Consider the following 19,823-nt stretch of genomic DNA (forward strand, 5'->3'; position numbering starts at 1 on the left):
GAAAGCTTCAATTAATTCTATTCATTCATAATTTTGATCGCAGCTTCTCAACGAGGGGAGGATGTTGGGTCCCGTGGTCTTCTACACACCCATCACTAGTTTTCCTGCGCGGTATCATCGTCACAGCAGTTAGTTGCCTTTACGTTGTTAACTTCTTCGCGATCGCTTCTTCGTATATTCAATGAATATCGTATTAGAAAAGAGACACACTCAAGATGCTGGAATTGTAATGTGGAAGGTGATGATGTAGAGCATGTCTTGTTCAATTGTCACGGGTAGATTAACGAAAGGACTCCACTGAAAAACTACGTAGGCAAAATACAGACAACCAACAATGTTATAGACGTGGTTGTCCTTAAAGAAGGATATTTGCCGAGATTCCAAGAGCTATGTCAGAGAATTACGATAACTAGATAACTAGGAGAAGAACATCGAAAGACAAGGTAGATCACGAATAGGAAGATGAAAAGATGAGGCGTACAGCCAGAGAGAAGACCAACAATGAAGTAATGCCTTGAGGTGGTTCTATGACTTGTACTTGTATCGACAGAGAATAGAGACAGAGGAAGGGTGTTTGCTGGGTAGAGATGCCATCATCTTGTGGAGCTTCACATTATCCAGTAGCGCATAAAAAAGACGGAAATCGCGATGGGATAGCGAGTTAACGAGCTCTTTCAAACCATCTGCAACAACGCAGTAAACTATCCACGCACCCTTGGAAACGTGTTGTTTGACCCTTTTGCTATAATTTTGAGACGCGGATAAATGCACAAGGTAGAAGACATCATTTGAATCATCATTGTGAATGCCTGCACCATTCCGTGCTGGTAACCAGCCGGAAAATTTGGAAAGGGAAAGATTTCTACAACCACGTGTTTCAGTTTTTGGAAATTGTGCGACTTACTCATGTTTTCAGGTGTTTTTGTAGATATTTTGATATCTAGTGAAATCAAATTTTAACTATATTGGTGATATTATTAACAAGCAGGAAAGATTAGAAAGGGCAGGTTTCTAGGACCTCGTTTCAATCCTCGAATATCGCACGACATGCTTTTTGTTTGATTTTCTAATAAAAAAAAGTAAAATTGTATAGGAAAGGGAAGTTTGGATACGATACAAGGTTTAATTTAATTTAATAACCCAATTTTTAAATCTGAATCACGCTTTCAACGGACAACTATAGTTTTAATGTTTCAACGGGTATCCAAGCAATGTAGACCCGACACTTGTAACCTCAAGTATGAGTTCTAGAATAGAAATATTATATGACTACGGTGGCGACATGGATATAGTATACGGCTACAAATCCAAGATACCCGTGTTCAAATCCTAATAGTAATTTTCTTGGTTTACAGAATTCCAACGGATGGGCTTCGTCCGAGGCTGGAGGGGAAGGCCTAACACCAACCAAAACAATGAAGCCGTCAGCGGTCAAAGTCGGGCAGAAGATGTGCCCCACTCGACGCTCAACAAGCAGCATCTGTGATAGCAGTTAGAAAGCGGCTCTAACTGCCACCAAATAGAATAGTAATAAGACTGACAAGAATACTAACATTATTAACAATAGTATTTAGGCCATTTTAAAACTAACACCTCCCTCGGACAACAACACTAACAACCGGAGAGTGGAACATAGACGTCCGCAAAATAACGCTGGCGTTGGTCGGGTCTCCAGAAAGCACAGAAGAAGGAATTCTGGTGTCGGGTTACTGTAAATAACGGTAAACACAGTCCTCTGGGTGGAATAGCCGTATACTATGCACCAAGGGCCCGTACTTTCCTACCTAAGCCATCGAAGCGGCAGTACGGGCTCGCCGTAGTCTCTATTTTTGCCATAGTTCCAATAATATTCCTTTTTTTTTTTACTAACATTTAACTTTGTCGGCGAAAGGAAAATAAGATTAGGTCTGAAGTAACTCGAAAGAGCACGGTTAAACAAAAAGCATGGTACAAAGGAAAGAGGCGATATTAATAATATGTATGTACTTGTTAAAGCATAGTGATGAAAACTATAAGGTATAGCGGCACAGGGCCATAGAGAAATATCCAGGGTTGAAGCGCACGTGCTGGTCACACAGCCAGCGAAACGATGTCCGATACCATGATGTCATAATGAAAAAGAATCTGGGACTTTCCGAAGAGCGAAAGAACCTTCGGCAAGGAAGAACTACTCTACTCTGAAAGAGACTCTTTATCGCGAACATCGGCACCATATAAAAAGGGAAATGAAGAAAGCCCGTGGCAGAGAATGCGAGGCTAGAGTGCAACACCCGCTACTAATACTAATAAACGCAATGTCAAATTGATATGCTGTATATGCCTTTGGCACCCGTCAAGTCTTACACCTCAAAGCGGAGTCAAACGCGGACACACTGCAGTTATGGCACGAGCGGCTTTGTCATCAAAGTGTTAGACATGTTAGGGTTTTTTAAAGAATTTGAATATAAAAGTTGTAGACGACATCTAGTGTGTCTTTTAGTAACGGGTTCATTCCTGAGCGTAGACGCCATATTGGACCGGAGTAACCCTAGGGCCATAGGGGTTGGGGTACGCCCAACCAGCGCACAAGGTTCCCAGTACCTTGCTACCTGGATTAGTTAAGCATGCAGGGTCACTTCTCTCAGGTCGAACGGGGCGCTTTCCGAACCGTACCGTCTCTCCAGGACGCTGTTCATCCGCCGGTGGCCATTCTGGGGAGCCAACACCCCTTAAATCGGGCGTTTTGCCTGCACTTGCCCATCAACCACTGTCACCACGAGTCCAACTGAAATTAACCGAGCTGAGGGGTCGCAACTCCCTCCGGACCTTATACTCGATCCCCGTGGTACGATCTTTAGTGATTGGTGCGACTATCGAGTGGATGTACGGCCACGTCACTGCCGGTCGGCGACCTGCTAACCGAGCTCAACAGTTCCGGATGGGACTCACGTAAGCGGGGTCCTCAAGGCAACGGGCATCGGTCAACGCCGATAGACCGGTACCGGGACTTACCCCGGCTGTCCCACCCTTGGCTTCAGGATCGTGGGTGCGCTACTACCCAAGGCCACGTAGAGAGAGTGTAACCGTACTTAAAGGCCTCATACTCCCGGCGACCTTCCCTGCGGTGTACATAGGGGACTCACGTAAGCGGAACGCTTGTCCCGACGGTCCCCCCTGGCTGCGGGAACGTGGGTTTGCCAGCCCCCATAGACTCACATAAGCAAGTCCTCCCTGCGGGAAGTTGTAGACGTCAGAAACACTTCCTGTGGAGGTTGCGCGTATGGAAGACATCATAGGTCGAGCTTTCGCGAGGTAGTTAATTATCAGATAATTATATACACGAATGTATGCGGATATATGCAAGTCGGGAGAATAGGCAAGAAACCTCATATTCTTACGTTTAATGGTAACTTTTCACAATTCACAAAGATTTACTTCTTACAACACAAGTCAGAAGTAATTGAAAAACTAAAAGCCTTTTGCCTGGAAATTGGAAATCAATTCAATTGTAAAATCAAAGAAATTCGTAGTGATAGGGGAGAAGAATTTAAAAATAAAAAAGTTGATAGATTTCTAAGATCCAAGGGGATTAAGGATACAATTAACGTCCCATACACTCTTGAACAAAATGGCGTCTCAAAGAGGGAGAATGGAATGGTAGTAGAGCCGGGCCAGTCGATGCTGTATTCCAAAGTATATCTACCGTTGTTTTTATGGGCCGAAGCCATGTACACCGCAGTGAATGTCATTAAGAGAACTTGATAAAAAGGCGAGAAAAGGATATTTATTAGGCTATCTAAATGAGGGACAAGGGTACATTTAATTATACTTATACTTACTTAAATATATTTCTAGAACACATCCACCCATGTGTTCTATTCTATTCAGATAACCTTAACAGTTTCAACGGACAACAGGATTTTTACCATTTTAGTAAAATTCCAAGTGTTGTGGGGTCGGCACTTCTAACATTTAAGTACGTATCGTGGATAGAAAGATCATATGACTACAATTGAGCTGTGGATAATGTAAATGACTACAAATCCAACATACGCGTTTTCATATCTTAGTCGTAATTTCCCTAGTTTACACGACTTTTGCAGTTGTGCTTCATCCTCGACTTGAGGGTAAAACCTAACTCCGATCAAAAAAACCACAGGTCTGTGACCAAAATTGTGGGGGATGTACTCCGTAACAAGAAAAAATTGTGAAATATGGGACAAGCATATGTACAGTTAGTTAGAATAGGAACAGAAACGCTTCTAGACAGAACTATTACATGTTAGTTAAAATTACACGATAAAACAGTATATATACGTGGAGAACGTGTAATGCGAACAATAACATCATATATGCAAAGCAGGACATTGATGCCCGATAAATAACGCTGATGTGGGATCGGTATCCTTCCAGGAATCCCAGAAGAAGGAGGTGGAAATGAAGGATCACTGCGACTAGAGTACCAGCACTACCTTCTGGGTGGAATAGTTGTATACGATGTGCCAAGGCCCTGTACTGTCATTCTCCCGACGCAGGAACGGTAGCCCGGGCTCCCCGTAGGCTCTAATTTTGCCGTAGTTCCTATCATATTTCTTTCTTTTTTATTAAAATTTAACTTAGCGATAGAAAAATAAAATTAGGTCGTAAGTGATTCGAAAGAGCATAGTTGAACAAAAGCATGGTATAATGGAAAGGAGAAAAATTAATAATATATATGTACTTATTGATACAGCTATTGCATAATGACGAAAACTAGAAGGAAGAATCTTTTTATAGCGTCCAAAACTGCGACACGTTAAACCGTTATTAAAAATTTACCTTAATTGCATAGGAGTAATGGGCACCCAGAAAGTAGAAGAATCAATCAAGAATATACAGAAATGCATTTTCGTACAATGTTCGTATTGTAAAAATTTCAAAATTGCAGCATTCAGTCTTGACAAATTTTCTTACAAAATTTTTGTAAGAGATTTTAGAGTAATACTAATGTAAACTAAATTGATCGAGCTCTCATCTATGGTCTTGTTAAATTGTTTACAATAATTGTAATGGTTACTTTCACACAATCTTAGAAACTTGACTCGATGAATCGAAACTGCGGCTTTGGACGCGGAAAAGCGATTGACGCAGGTGTAACCCCGCTTCATTCAATTTGCCCGCGAACACGTTTTGCCACGAATCCAGCTTCGTCACCTGACTGTGGCGGCTTTCTTGGTAGCAGAGTAGATAAACCACATGCAACATGCGGTTACATCGATATTCCACGGCGATAAAGACAATGACCTGATTATCGTCGATAGCAAAATTGGTGTCAATAACAGCGTCGTGCGCTGCATCGAACACAGATGGGAAGTGGAGGATACAACGGTGAAGCGCGTAACCGACGATTGGCATATTCATAAAGCTGTGTCATGTCAATGTGCATTGATCGATATAGGTAGATAGGTGCGTGATTTGTTTCTGTAGCCGAGACAATTTTGACTAAAACTCCTCATCAGATTTTTTAACGCAATAAGTTGTAAATTATTTTAATGTCTGGAATGAATTTTATTGCAATTTATGAAAGTATTCATCAAAATCCATTTAGTTATTGTTATGAAAATTTGAACCGAATTCTATATCTTTTACCATTTTTATCGGTGTACACATTTATAAGAAATAATTAGTGAATTGACAATGTGGTAGCTATTGTGACGATGACATGTATATCGAATTTACTGCTTCAATTTAATTACACATTTTTTAGACGGAATGAAAAATTGAAATTAATTCTTACAATTAAATTCGATCTGTAAAGGAAGTGTTCCGTGTTTTCAACATCTTCCTAACCATCAGTAACTCGAACTTCCTGCTTCCTCATTCCTGCCTTGAATGACGTATGTTATCGATACCCCTAATGTACACTCTGTGTATGTACTTACTTTAATGGCATGATATTGTAAGATTGATAGACTTTCAATGGAAATTTATTGAAATGATACTTTGCATGTCTGTTTAGCCGCTTTAGGTAAGACCTACTACGCGTTTGTTGCTGTTTGTGAATACTAGATGCCTATTGGTAATATAGATAAACGGTAAGATATAGAATCGGACGTTTCGGGTTTTAACGAAGGAAGTTTGAGTCAATTTTTCAACGAGTATCTTGTTTCAGAGATATATAAGCTCGTGTTATTTTACTATTAATGTCGAATTTGTTATTGTAACTTGATTCGAGAATTACGTAACGAACGAAGAATCTGAACTAGTGAGTAAATATAGCTGTTATGATACATAACAAAGTGTTTCATAAGAAATAGATACGCACGACCCTTTCTCCAAAAAACATAATATTCACTATGTTCCGCGATGTGTTCGATACACAAACATAACAACAGACCTTGAATGATCATCGAAAAATCTTAAAGTACATTCGTACGAAGTATAAATCGACCAAACCAAGATTTGCACTTATGCTTCCTCTTAGTCTGACTATTTATCATAGTTGCCAAATATTTCGTGAATCTAATAAACGTATTTATAAGGAACTAGATAGCATGTATGTAATTATTCCTCCAGTGAAAAAGAATTCTCTGAAAGAAACTACGAACAAGCAATCTATATAAAATTCCACTGTATTTTTCATATTTATTGCTTTCATTTTTGTTACTAATTCTGTTCGTTGCACTTAAATGCACGTATGTTAGTTAGGCAAATATTCCTTAATAATCTCAGAAAAAATGATAAGAAAAGAGTAATTTCCGCAATACGTTAAAATATATCTATTGCCAGAATTCATTCGGAATCCACATGGAAGGACAAGCATCGTTCACGTGAACAATCTTCCTCGGTTCAAAGACCGAACGTATCCGACGATGCAAACGAATTTCACTCCTGGGAAACATTGTCTGCGGAAGTAGCGTGACACTCGATCGAACACAGAACGTAGGCTGCTCCGTTCTAGCATTTTCGTTTCATTGCGTTAATCATGCGATGGTCAGCTGGGCGGCCGAGAATCAAAATCGGGAATGAGATCGAAACGAACTGTCTGCTTCACATGCTGAACAGCTACGAAATAACGCGATCCTCCACAAATAATAATCGTATTTATGTATAATCGTATACGCATATGTATGTATTTTGTATATCGCTATCACTATATGTATTCTGAAGGACATTGTACTTTTAAATTTCTCATAAACCTATAAACATTCACAGTCTATCAACAACTATCAAATGAAAGAGAAAACAAATTCAATTAAACATATTATGGAAAGTTGTTTCTTGCATCGAGACAAAGAAATTAATATCCATATGCTTCACATCTTCAGGAAAGTAAATCCTATTATACACGTTAAATACTTCAGCTCTCTTATTCATGGTTTCTCTTTTCTATTACAACAGACAATACATATACATATATTAACGAGAGGAAAGCACCTTCTGTTTTTTCAAAGGACCGGAAAATTAAATTTGAGAATGAATTCAAAAGATGAAAGCACTTAATGAAAGAAGGAAGAAAGGCAAACAATCATATAATGGACATTGATATAACTGATATATAAGTATATGTAATAAAAATCAAGAAATGAATATACCTAAAATTTTCGTATATATACTATTGTTACGTCCTATGATCCCAACATATATCACCAAATATATCAACAAATGTCATCAGTTTAAATATACTTGTTCGGACCCGCATTAATCCAAAAGAACCGTTAATTGCCGTGTCTAAATTCCTCTTTACTGCGACCAAGTCTATTGCCGTCCTAGATTTAGATTTTTACTTACTGTGGAAGCCCTTAATTTATACAACACATCCTTAACGTGGAGACTCTCCTTATTGCTCGTCACCGTGAAAGACGGGATAAGTGTCCGCCCCATCCTTATCCACCAGTTTTCCAACCAGCAGCAATGACCGTTGTCCTCACTTCCTTATCGAAGATTGCAATAAACGAATCCGCATGTCTCGTATTCCAGGCACACCCCATCAGTAGTTTTGCTCCTCGACCTCACGATCTCCGAACTTCACTTGTTAACAACTATTCGGTCAAAACGCACTTTCCAGTTTTTAAAAGTTATTGGAAACAAAGAGTTGTATTTAAATTGTTAACTCAGTGTTAATATCATTCGAACCACCCCTATTATCTTAACCGAAATAGGGTATTGGCTGATTCGTTTTCCCCTGTTTCAGCGTTGACATCTTGAAATCGTTTCGAGTGCGTACAAGAATATCGCTCGACGTCTCACCTAACTCATTACCAAAAGCTAAAGTGGGTTCATTGGCTATTTGTAATTCTATGGTTCCCGAACATGTTTTTAATACGTGCCTAGCTTCGACAATCGACATACCACGCAGTCTACGATCCCGTCACCGATTCGAAACTATTTCGATTTGGCTGCTACTCCATTTACGCCCATCTTCGAAAAGACGTAGAAAGATCCAACAGCTTCTTTCCTTTTTATGGAGGCGCCAAGTTTCTCGGATTTCTTCATTTTGCTTCAATAATGGACAATCTCGGAATTTTCCGGTTCCACATTCGATCATGATCTCTGTGGATTAGCATACTGCAGGCTGTTGATAAGCGTGGCGTAGATTTTCGTGACTGGTGGACTTCGTTGCTTACGGGTATGGGCGTGGACGTCATCTTCGAAATTTCCGAACAAAGAGATATTAAGGAACCTCTCGACGTTTTACAGTCGCATTTTTCCGACGTACACGTGCTGGATTTTGTTTCTTCGGTCGTACAGTTCACAGGATACACCGTGAATTTTACGAAATCCACTTTGCAACCGTCCGTGTTGTCTCCACCTGAAGCTATAGCAGTTATGTCCGTTGTAACCGATGTTGCGATTGCCAATTATATGTTGCGATGTGGCGATCAGTCAGGTTGCAACTGATCGGTGGATATCGCGAACCTTGAGCGCCATTAACGCTTAAGGTGGCGGAAGATTAAAAATGTAGAGTAATGTGGTCACTTGGTTTATTTGCACCGTTTGGTATAAACGCAGGAGTACGTTAGGCGTTTCTACTAAGGCTGCTGCACGCTGAGTTTCTCTTGCTGACTGTGTGATGAAGACTGAATACTCGTCTCTTGAAACGCCTGGTCCTTATATTCCAGCTCTCAGTCCAGGGGGTGTTTTTCTGTCCATATTTCCTTCCTTTCCGGTAACTATCTTATCGTCGTGGATGTATCTCATCTGGTGTTTATGTTTAGCTTTAGAGCGTTTAACGTCGAGTACTCCGGGTGGCAGGCACCCTCTTGACGCACTGTAAGATTTATAACTTGGGAGGTAGGAATTTCCAACTTCCCCAAAAAGACTGATGTGTTATCTGTGTCGTAACCGAAGCCCACTCAAAATCCTGAACAACTGATTCGTCTAATTAATTTTTGTTTATGACGACGGTATCATCGAAACAAGAAAGACTCGTGGAAACTATAACTGTCGTACATTCTTTTCTGCTTTCTCCAACAGAAACATGAAGAGATCCGTTTCCTTTTTCCGACCACGATCGAGCATGCAAGGTCAAACTGAGACTGAGTTGTTATTCCGTTCTCTCTCTATCTTTTAATCCGATTATCAACTTCGACTTCATCTAATTTGGGCGCTCCAATGTTCACGTACTGATCCGCTCGCACGGATCGCTACCGGTGACTACCAACGCGATTAAATTGCAATCTTCGATCTTAACGTTAGTACAACGCTTTGTCCGTATCGACTGCGACACACTACACGTATCATTAGGGGATTTACTCACATTGTTACATTACGATGCGATGTACTCCTGGCATTTGAAAAATCTGGCAACTTTACTTTTCATTAGGCAGCTGGCACTTAGGAGATTTTTGTTTCGGCACAGAAAGCTCCATCGCGTCCCGTCCTCTGGAATTTTTCTTCGACCCGCTTGCTTTTCGTCTCCGCGTTTTCCTTCATGGTCTCTTACAGGGCGTCCCTGAATGTTAAAGACGTGTGCGCTTTCCTGATGTAGATTTGAACGCGCGTTTTGAACCGTCGCGATCCTCGACATCTTCTTCTTTCTCTTCTTCGTACTCGCCATGCTCAAACGCCAAAGCGATGAAAGCTCTTAGACGCTCTTGCAGCTCTCCCTTCTTACCAATTCTATTTAATTTTCGTTTTTTGAGGTCATCTTGCAACTCGACAGCTTTCATTGTTTCGATTCGCGTCAGCTTATCGTAAACAATGTCTCTTTCATCGATATCAGTGATGGTATTATCCGCGTTTGACCCTTCGCCTATCGTGGATAATGATTCAATTCGACTTCAACTCATTTTCACAGTTACTACACGAATAATTCTGTTAAAGATTTCGATTTCTTTTTTCTTTAATCTCCACTCGAGCTCCCGCAATTATAATGATCTCTATTTATTTGATATATTTAAATAATTGAAACGATGATTATTTAACTAGGGATATTTCCTGATGTAGTAATGTAATACAACTAAAACAACTAAATTTGTACAACTAGTCAACTGCTGAGTAACAACTCAACACTAACAAGTATTCCACAACTAATGTGTAAAGACTAATTTCTGAGTGCAACTAGTCGAAACTTACTAGTAACTGACTATTCTCTCCACAAAAACGTCCTTTTATACCACAGTTACCGGTTCCCCTACCAGGCATATGTATCTTGCAGCTGTTGGTGACCCAAGATGGTAAGGGGCACCTTTTTTGATTGGCTATTCTCCTAAAGGGACACGGGCATGATGTTGGCCCGCTTAGCCCATTGAAATGTCCCGTCCTACCAGATCCGTTAGGGGCCTTTCATTTCTTCACTATCTGTAGTTCATGAGAATTTTCTCAACGGTTTTTTTCAGGATACTACGATACATTAAAGTCTACAGCATACAAGGACGCTTTACATTTTGTTGAAGTAAGCTTTACTTCTAGGAAAACTCTACATCAGCACTATTGTGTAGTTTTCCCGGCCTTTGTAGTCATTAAAAATTATCAAGCATTAAATCAATAGGAAGTGTCTTTCAATCTTATAGCCTTTTTAGGGACATGGCTATGCACAGATTGTGGTCAGGTTAGTGTAGCGGGATATAGACAGGCCAGTTTACGTAACTATATAAATGCCTATAGGCCTATAGCTTCAGAGTTATGTTGTAATATAACGCTACCAGAATGCACTGAAGTAGCATACACTGTACTTAAACTATTCCAACATTTATACTCAGATATACTTCTATTCCACACTCAACCATGTGTTCCTGTATTTGATAACAACAACACTTTTAAATATCTCCGATAATTTGCCCACCTGAAAGTTCGGAATAACTGACATCCACTTGAATTCGCGATGTCGCGTTTTATCTTTTGCAACAACAGCACTCACTGACGTTGATGCAACGAAAAATCGGGAAAGAGCAAATTCGAGTAACTGTAGGTACATATCTCAGAGGAGACAATATTTAGGGAGACTGATGATAACGGACGGTACTGAACGGAACTCGGACTCACGATGGCCTACTTGTCACGTCGATGACACTGATTACACCGAAACCGGGTTAAGGCGTACGTGCTGGAGCATTGCACTTTACTATAATGGACTGACGGTGTACAGCGAACAAACTGAAACGCAAAGTGCAATTCATTGCAATAGTAAAACTGAACTAGTTTGTGGACGAATATGAGAAAAATGTAGAAATTAATTCTGTACACGCGTACAAATCGTTTCGTTACCTTGATATTAAATCCAGGCAGGAATAAGCGCATCAATGTTCAGAGATCGTCGTTTATTTCACTTTTTCTTGCTTCAGATGGTATTACATATAGATAGCTTAACGACATATATTGGCAGGAAGTTTTTGGTTGTATGTATGGTGTCATCTACGCTTAATCGATAAACGCCATGTGCCTAAGTTTATGATCCATTCTCTTAAAATTACGTTTGTAACCTGTATTTGTAAAATATGTGTGCACGTAAAAATACAGATGAAAAAGTTATTCGGTATATAACAGCATAATTACTATGAATATTCTAGCGTCGTGGAGAGATCATCCAAAAAAGTCAGGACGAAATATTTACAATGTTACGAGAAAGCCTAAGTACGGACAGGCTGAAAGGGGCCGTAAACTTCCATGGGCCATGGGGCCCATCAATATGCTTCAGGTCATTCGGTCAAATAGTTACACGGAAAAAGGCCTACGAGACCATGATCACGAACAGTTACGGAACACGTGCGTGGTGGACGTATGAAAAGATGACAAAGGGATAATTGAATGAGAAATTCCATTAATCGTCAGTTGTTAATCGAGAGTCTGGTTGCCAGGAGTTTATTAGTTGCGAGTGGTAGTTGAGGGAGAGTTGCTAGCGAGTTTGTTAATTAGGAGCTGGCGAGTTGTTATGACTCGTTAATTGATAGTTATGAGTTGTGAGTTATCAATTTAGTTGTCTTAGTTATATCACATTACTGCATTAAATTCAAATTAAATAGCCGTCGTTTCCTGTTTAACCACAGTAAATAAATCCACCTATCAATATACTTATCATACAAAATAGAGATCATTAGTAATCCTGATTTCTAGAATTCTGATTTCTATAATTCCGACTTCTATTGTGGCGGCACTCGACAAATCAAATGCCGCCACTCGACACTGACTGTAGTCGGACGACGGCAGCGCAGTGGTTAGCGCCTTAGGTTACGAACGTTCGAAACCCGGGTTCTTCGAATTCCAGTGACTGGAGTCCGATTTTTCTTCCACGCGTCAAAAATAGAAGAATAATAGCCAGCATCTATAGCCAGTAACACAACAACTATCACGGACAAATGCCACCTCACTATAATTCTGATTTTTATAATCCTGGTAATTCTATCATATTGAAAATAAAAATATATTTAACCTATTTTTAGTAGTTCAAGCGCTGCATAGCATGACGTAAGATTTTTTAGGAAACGTCACATTGCTTTGTTTTGATTTCTCCCCGACCAGAATTAGCTAATTTCGTGTGTCTAAAATTTCCACACACCAATTCAAAAAACGCGGTTCACAACGTCAAAGAATAACAACTTACCGCTATATTCCATGCAAGGACAGACAATCAGACTAAAAATTACTCCGTTGAACACATATCAGCAAACAACTATTAAACAATGATTCAAGAAGAAAGATAAAGCAAAGAAAATACTTACTATATTTTGCTGGACGATATCCTATTACGATTTAGTTTCTTTTCTCATCGCGAAGTCCGCCGTATATTTTAGCAGAGGAACAGGTCACTGTTATCGTGGTAACAATTATTCGTAATGCGCGCAACGAGGTTCGTGTCAGAAGGAATCTTTAAAATCGTGCAAGTTAGGGGCAAGGTTGCGATGACGAGGAAAAAGAACAGGAAACCAATGCGTTTTCACGCTCGTTCGCAGGAAGGTCCGTACGTGTAACTGCCTGTATACGCGACTGCTACGACTGAAACTCGAATACCTTCTAAATATTCAGAAGACGCAGCTTCTGGAATGTTGTTCTCGTTATCAGTGAAAGTTGCACGCTATAAATAATATGTATGCGAATGGTGTACGGGTATAACCCGTCAGCAAAGACGCCTGAAGAATATCAGGTGATATAGCTGCTTTTGTAAAGGGAACATCGTTTTTGGAGGAAGCAAACGATTTTGTATCGAAGCATGATAGAACAGAATTTACTTATTAAAATATACATTGTCAGGTCTTGCGGTCCGCACGAGCCGTAACGCGAGCCGCCAAAGGAATACGTCATTATTCGCGAACTACGCGAGTCACAACTGTCGGGAAATGGAATTAAAGACACAACATTTAAAGGAAATAAGAAATATGACGCGTACAATTGTTTTAATATTACAATAAATTTATAAACAAATACACATTATTATCGAACAAAATTAAAATCTAACTAGGAATATCGAAATCATAACATCATATTGCTACATAAAAACGAGTGATTGAAGTTTTTTTAATTCAAAGATAATTTCGCTTTTAAACGCAACCTGTGGAAACACTTGACGTTTACTTATGTTTCAAACCTTTCGTCATAGAAAATTACAAGAAAAATAGTGAAAACAGAGATTAGCAAATTTATTGGAACTAAGAAATTACGTACTTAATTGATAATTCTATAAATACTATAACCATTCCAGCAAAGTTAATTATAATTAGACTGTTTCTTTAATAAATGCAATATTCCTGACATGTCACTTTTACAAAACAATACGGTACCTCGCAAAAAAGTAACGAGTGATTCACTAAGTTCAATGATTATGAAGTACTGCTATAATGGACGAAGACTTAACGACTAGTAAACTTGTCATATATTTCAGTAAAATTAAGTTTATGTCGCAGTATTATAACGAAACATTTAATATAAAAATATTTATATACATATTGCTTAAAATATTTATTTATATTAAATCAGATCTATGTTTATGGAACAATTGATAATTTTTTTATTTGTTCATGTTCATCTGTATCGCGACGCCACTAATAAGTCGATTCCATATTTCGGTTAAGATAATAGGAGTGGTTTGAATGATCGTAACACTAAATTAGCAGTTTAAATATACTGTTTATTTCCAACAACTTTCGAGACTTGAGTGTCTGCGTGTAGTGCTGCGAGAAAAATTGAGAAGCGTTTAGAGCCAATAATTGCACGCATTTTAAGGTTTCTTGGATTCGATGAGTTAGTAGCATCTTAAGGTCTTCCGATCGTGATGTCCGGTGATGCTGAGGTCTATGAGGAAAACTAGTGATGGGTGCTGTCCGCCCTCCACTAACGGTTGCTCGTGGATAGAAGTCCTCCTCGAATATCCAACACGAGAAAACTCGCTTTTCCCATGTTTTACCGCGATGAACAATAATCTCAAGGTGTGTTTCGACTTGAAACATGCATTATATAAATTAAAGACCTCGATAATAAGTAAAAATCCAAATCTCAGAACGGCAATTATCAATTCCTTAGCATTATTGCGGGCCCGAACAAGTACATTTCAGCACCTGTTCACCATCCTGACTGCGGAATGCATTATATTATATGATAGGGTCACATGACGTAACATTACTCATGGAAAACGAAAAAAACATGGGAAGCTCTGAATACAAATAATAGAATATTATTACTATGAAATCCCAACCATGTCACATCCCTTCTGCATCGATTCTCAGCATACCGAGAAACTCATTGGGTGGCACACATTACCAGAGCTTCAAGGATCGTTAAGGATTTCGTTTCAAACCATCCGATTTCCAGCAGGGTTATACGGTGCAGCGATTTATTAATCGTAAACTATCCCATGGTTGGCTGAACCGCAATTAACCACGATGCCGTTTCCGCTTTTACATGATCAATTTTATCGTTAACGGTAACGTCGCGATGAAGAAATAGAAGAAATCGAACGGATCAGACGACCCAACATCATATTTGTGATGAACAGATTTACGTGTACTATTCCTAATTATTAACTATCCAATCGAAAGAATAGCTTAATTACAAAGGAACGCTGATGTAGACATATCGCGTGGACGTGATCGAACGCAGGAATCATGCAGCGCTGCCGGAAATTGCGGCGGGATAGCGAATTAACGAGCTCTTTCAAACCATCTGCAACCGCGCGGCAACTATTACACACCCTAGGAAACGTGTAATTTCACTATTTTGCTATCGTTTTGCAATGCGGATAACAGTACAAGATAGAAAACATCATTTGAATCATCATTGTGAATACCTGCACCATACCGTGCTGGTAACCAGCAGGAAAATTTGGAAAGGGAAAGATTTCTACAACCACGTGTTTCAGTTTTTGAAAATTGTGCGACTTACTCATGTTTTCAGGTGTTCTTGTAGATATTTTGATATCTAGTGAAATCAAATTTTAACTATATTGGTGATATTATTAACAAGCAGGAAAGATTAGAAAGGGCAGGTTTCTAGGACCTCGTTTCAATCCTCGAATATCGCACGACATGCTTTTTGTTTGATTTTCTAATAAAAAAAAGTAAAATTGTATAGGAAAGGGAAGTTTGGATACGATACAAGGTTTAATTTAATTTAATAACCCAATTTTTAAATCTGAATCACGCTTTCAACGGACAACTATAGTTTTAATGTTTCAACGGGTATCCAAGCATTGTAGACCCGACACTTGTAACCTCAAGTATGAGTTCTAGAATAGAAATATTATATGACTACGGTGGCGACATGGATATAGTATATGGCTACAAATCCAAGATACCCGTGTTCAAATCCTAATAGTAATTTTCCTATTTTGGAGAATTCCAACTGATGGATTTTGTCCGAGGCTGGAGGGGAAGCCCTAACACCGACCTAAACAATGAAGCCGTCAGCGGTCAAAATCGGGCAGAAGATGTGCCGCTCAACACTCAAATCGTCAACAACCTGTGATAGCAATTAGACCGACCCTCTAACTGCCATGCAATAGTTATAGTAATAGAAATATTCAAACTAACAGTTACTAACCATAGATTTTAAGGCAACTTAAAACTAACACCTCCCTCGGACAACAGCACTAACAAGAGGAGAGTGGAACATAGACGTCCGCAAATTAACGCAGGCGTTGCCCGGGTCCTCCAGGAAGCACAGAAGAAGGAATGGTGGTGTACGATACTGTAAATAAGGGTAAGCACAGTCCTCTGGTTGGGATAGCCGTATACTATGCACCAAGGGCCCATACTTTCCTACCTATGCCATCGAAGCGGCAGTACGGGCTCGCCGTAGTCTCTAATTTTACCGTAGTACCTATAATACTTCTTTTTTTTTACTAAAATTTTACTTTGTTAGCGGAAGGAAAATAAGATGAGGAAGGAAGTGCCTCGAAAGAGGACGGTTAAACAAAAAGCATGGTAAAAAGGAAAGAGGCGGAATTAATAATATGTATGTAACTATTGATACAGCTTTTGCATAATGACGAAAACTAGAAGAGAAAGTCATTTATAACATTTTGACTTTATTGGTGGTATTATTACCAACCAGGGAAGATTAGGAAGGGCAGGTTTCTACGATCGCGTTTCAATCCTCGAATATCGAACATCATGCCTTTAGTTTTATTTTGTAATAAAAAAAGAAAAACTGTGTATAGTAAAGGGAAGCTGTGATATGAAACAAGTTTTAATCCAGTTGCATCACCGAATTTTTAAATCTCAAGCATACTTTTGTCAGAACCTACACCAAGATATTTAATGTTTCAACGAAATTGCTAGCAATGTAGGGGTTTGCAATATTAAGTATGAATTGTAGAATAGAAATGTCACCACGATGGCGAAGTACGGTGGCGAAGTGAATATTGTATATGGCTACAAATCCAAGGTACCCGTGTGCAAATGCTAATTGTAATTTTCTTGGTTCACAGAATTCCAACTGATGGGCTTCGCCCGAGGCTGGCGGAGAAGGCCTAACACCGACGAAAACAATGAAGCCGTCAGCGGTCAAAATCGGGCAGAAGATGTGCCGCTCAACACTCAAATCGTCAACAACCTGTGATAGCAGTTAGACCGACCCTCTAACTGCCATGCAGTATTTATAGTAATAGAAATATGCAAATTAACAGTTACTAACCATAGATTTTAAGGCAACTTAAAACTAACACCTCCCTCGGACAACAGCACTAACAAGAGGAGAGTGGAACATAGACGTCCACAAAATAACGCTGGCGTTGCCCGGGTCCTCCAGGAAGCATAGAAGAAGGAATGGTGGTGTGCGATACTGTAAATAAAGGTAAGCACAGTCCTCTGGTTGGGATAGCCGTATACTATGCACCAAGGGCCTGTACTTTCCTACCTAAGCCATCGAAGCTGCAGTACGGGCTCGCCGTAGTCTCTATTTTTGCCATAGTTCCAATAATATTCCTTTTTTTTTACTAAAATTTTACTTTGTTAGCGGAAGGAAAATAAGATTAGGTCTGAAGTAACTCGAAAGAGCACGGTTAAACAAACAGCATGGTACAAGAGAAAGAAGCGGAATTAATAATATGTATGTACCTATTGATACAGCTTTTGCATAATGACGAAAACTAGAAGAGAAAGTCATTTATAACATTTTGACTTTATTGGTGACATTATTACCAAGCAGGGACGATTAGGAAGGGCAGGTTTCTACGATCGCGTTTCAATCCTCGAATATCGAACATCATGCCTTTAGTTTTATTTTGTAATAAAAAAAGAAAAACTGTGTATAGTAAAGGGAAGCTGTGATATGAAACAAGTTTTTGTCCAGTTGCATCACCGAATTTTTAAATCTGAAGCACACTTTTGTCAGAACCTACACCAAGATATTTAATGTTTCAACGAAATTGCTAGCAATGTAGGGGTTTGCAATATTAAGTATGAATTGTAGAATAGAAATGTCACCACGATGGCGAAGTACGGTGGCGAAGTGAATATTGTATATGGCTACAAATCCAAGGTACCCGTGTGCAAATGCTAATTGTAATTTTCTTGGTTCACAGAATTCCAACTGATGGGCTTCGCCCGAGGCTGGCGGAGAAGGCCTAACACCGACCAAAACAATGAAGCCGTCAGCGGTCATAGTCGGGCAGAAGATGTGCCGCTCTATGCTCATCGTCAACAGGCTGCGATAGCAATTAGAGTGCCGTTCTAACTGCCACCCAATAGAATAACAATAATACTAATACGAATACTAACATTATTAACAATAGTATTTAGGTCATATTAAAAGTAACACCTCCCTCGGACAACAGCACTAACAACCGGAGAGTGGAACATAGACGTCCACAAAATAACGCTGGCGTTGCCCGGGTCCTCCAGGAAGCATAGAAGAAGGAATGGTGGTGTGGGATACTGTAAATAAAGGTAAGCACAGTCCTGTGGGTGGAATAGCCGTATACTATGCACCAAGGGCCCCTACTTTCCTACCTAAGTCATCGAAGCGGCAGTACGGGCTCGCCGTAGTCACTATTTTTGCCGTAGTTCCAATAATATTCCTTCTTTTTTACTAACATTTAATTTTGTGAGCGAAAGGAAAATAAGATTAGGTCTGAAGTAACTCGAAAGAGGACGGTTAGACAAAAAGCATGGTACAAAGGAAAGAAGCGGAATTAATAATATGTATGTAACTATTAATACAGTTGTTGCATAATGACAAAAACTAGAAGGAAAAGTCATTTATAACATTTTGACTTTATTGGTGGCATTATTACCAAGCAGGGAAGATTAGGAAGGGCAGGTTTCTACGATCGCGTTTCAATCCTCGAATATCGAACATCATGTCTTTAGTTTTATTTTGTAATAAAAAAAGAAAATCTGTGTATAGTAAAGGGAAGCTGTGATATGAAACAAGTTTTAATCCAGTTGCATCACCGAATTTTTAAATCTGAAGCACACTTTTGTCAGAACCTACACCAAGATATTTAATGTTTCAACGAAATTGCTAGCAATGTAGGGGTTTGCAATCTTAAGTATGAATTGTAGAATAGAAATGCCAGCATGACTACGGTGGCGAAGTGAATATTGTATACGGCTACAAATCCAAAGGATCCTTGTTCATGGCAGTTTGCTGGTGAGTGCCGAAGCGTGCAAACGTGTGTCCAGTGTCCTGTGAAGTTCACAAAACTACACGTGACGCCCATCTGTCGAAAGCGAATCCAACAAACCTAGCTAAGTGTTCACACAGCCTCTCGACTAGTTTTTTCATATTGAATTAACTAGCTCGATGATGACCCAAACATTCCAAACAGACTCTCCGGAGCTAAGTTATAACACCGCCGTTCTTCCTCCCTCGTGGCAAAGGGTCAATACATCTCTCTTTGCAAACAATACATAACAATGCAAACAATATAAAGCAAAAAGAAAGTAACAAAGAAATCTACAACGTCAACCGGCTGATGAACTCCATAGTGA

The 19,823-nt window shown here is 39.5% G+C and overlaps 2 long non-coding RNA genes across 2 annotated transcripts in view; one reads left to right on the plus strand and one right to left on the minus strand.

Annotated features, from left to right (window-relative positions):
* The first annotated feature begins 1,545 nt into the window (after positions 1-1,545).
* Positions 1,546-19,823, plus strand: part of LOC126915169 (uncharacterized) — a 29,776-nt gene continuing 11,498 nt past the window's right edge. Inside the window, exon 1 of the long non-coding RNA XR_007710042.1 lies at positions 1,546-1,721. This is a non-coding gene — a long non-coding RNA (uncharacterized LOC126915169). The remainder of the gene's footprint in view (positions 1,722-19,823) is intronic.
* LOC126915165 (uncharacterized) overlaps positions 16,537-19,823 on the minus strand; it is a 36,890-nt gene continuing 33,603 nt past the window's right edge. The window contains exon 5 of the long non-coding RNA XR_007710036.1: positions 16,537-16,650. This is a non-coding gene — a long non-coding RNA (uncharacterized LOC126915165). The remainder of the gene's footprint in view (positions 16,651-19,823) is intronic.

The sequence above is a fragment of the Bombus affinis genome, chromosome 4, assembly GCF_024516045.1.
Source record: "Bombus affinis isolate iyBomAffi1 chromosome 4, iyBomAffi1.2, whole genome shotgun sequence".
NCBI classification, from domain to species: Eukaryota; Metazoa; Arthropoda; class Insecta; order Hymenoptera; family Apidae; genus Bombus; species Bombus affinis.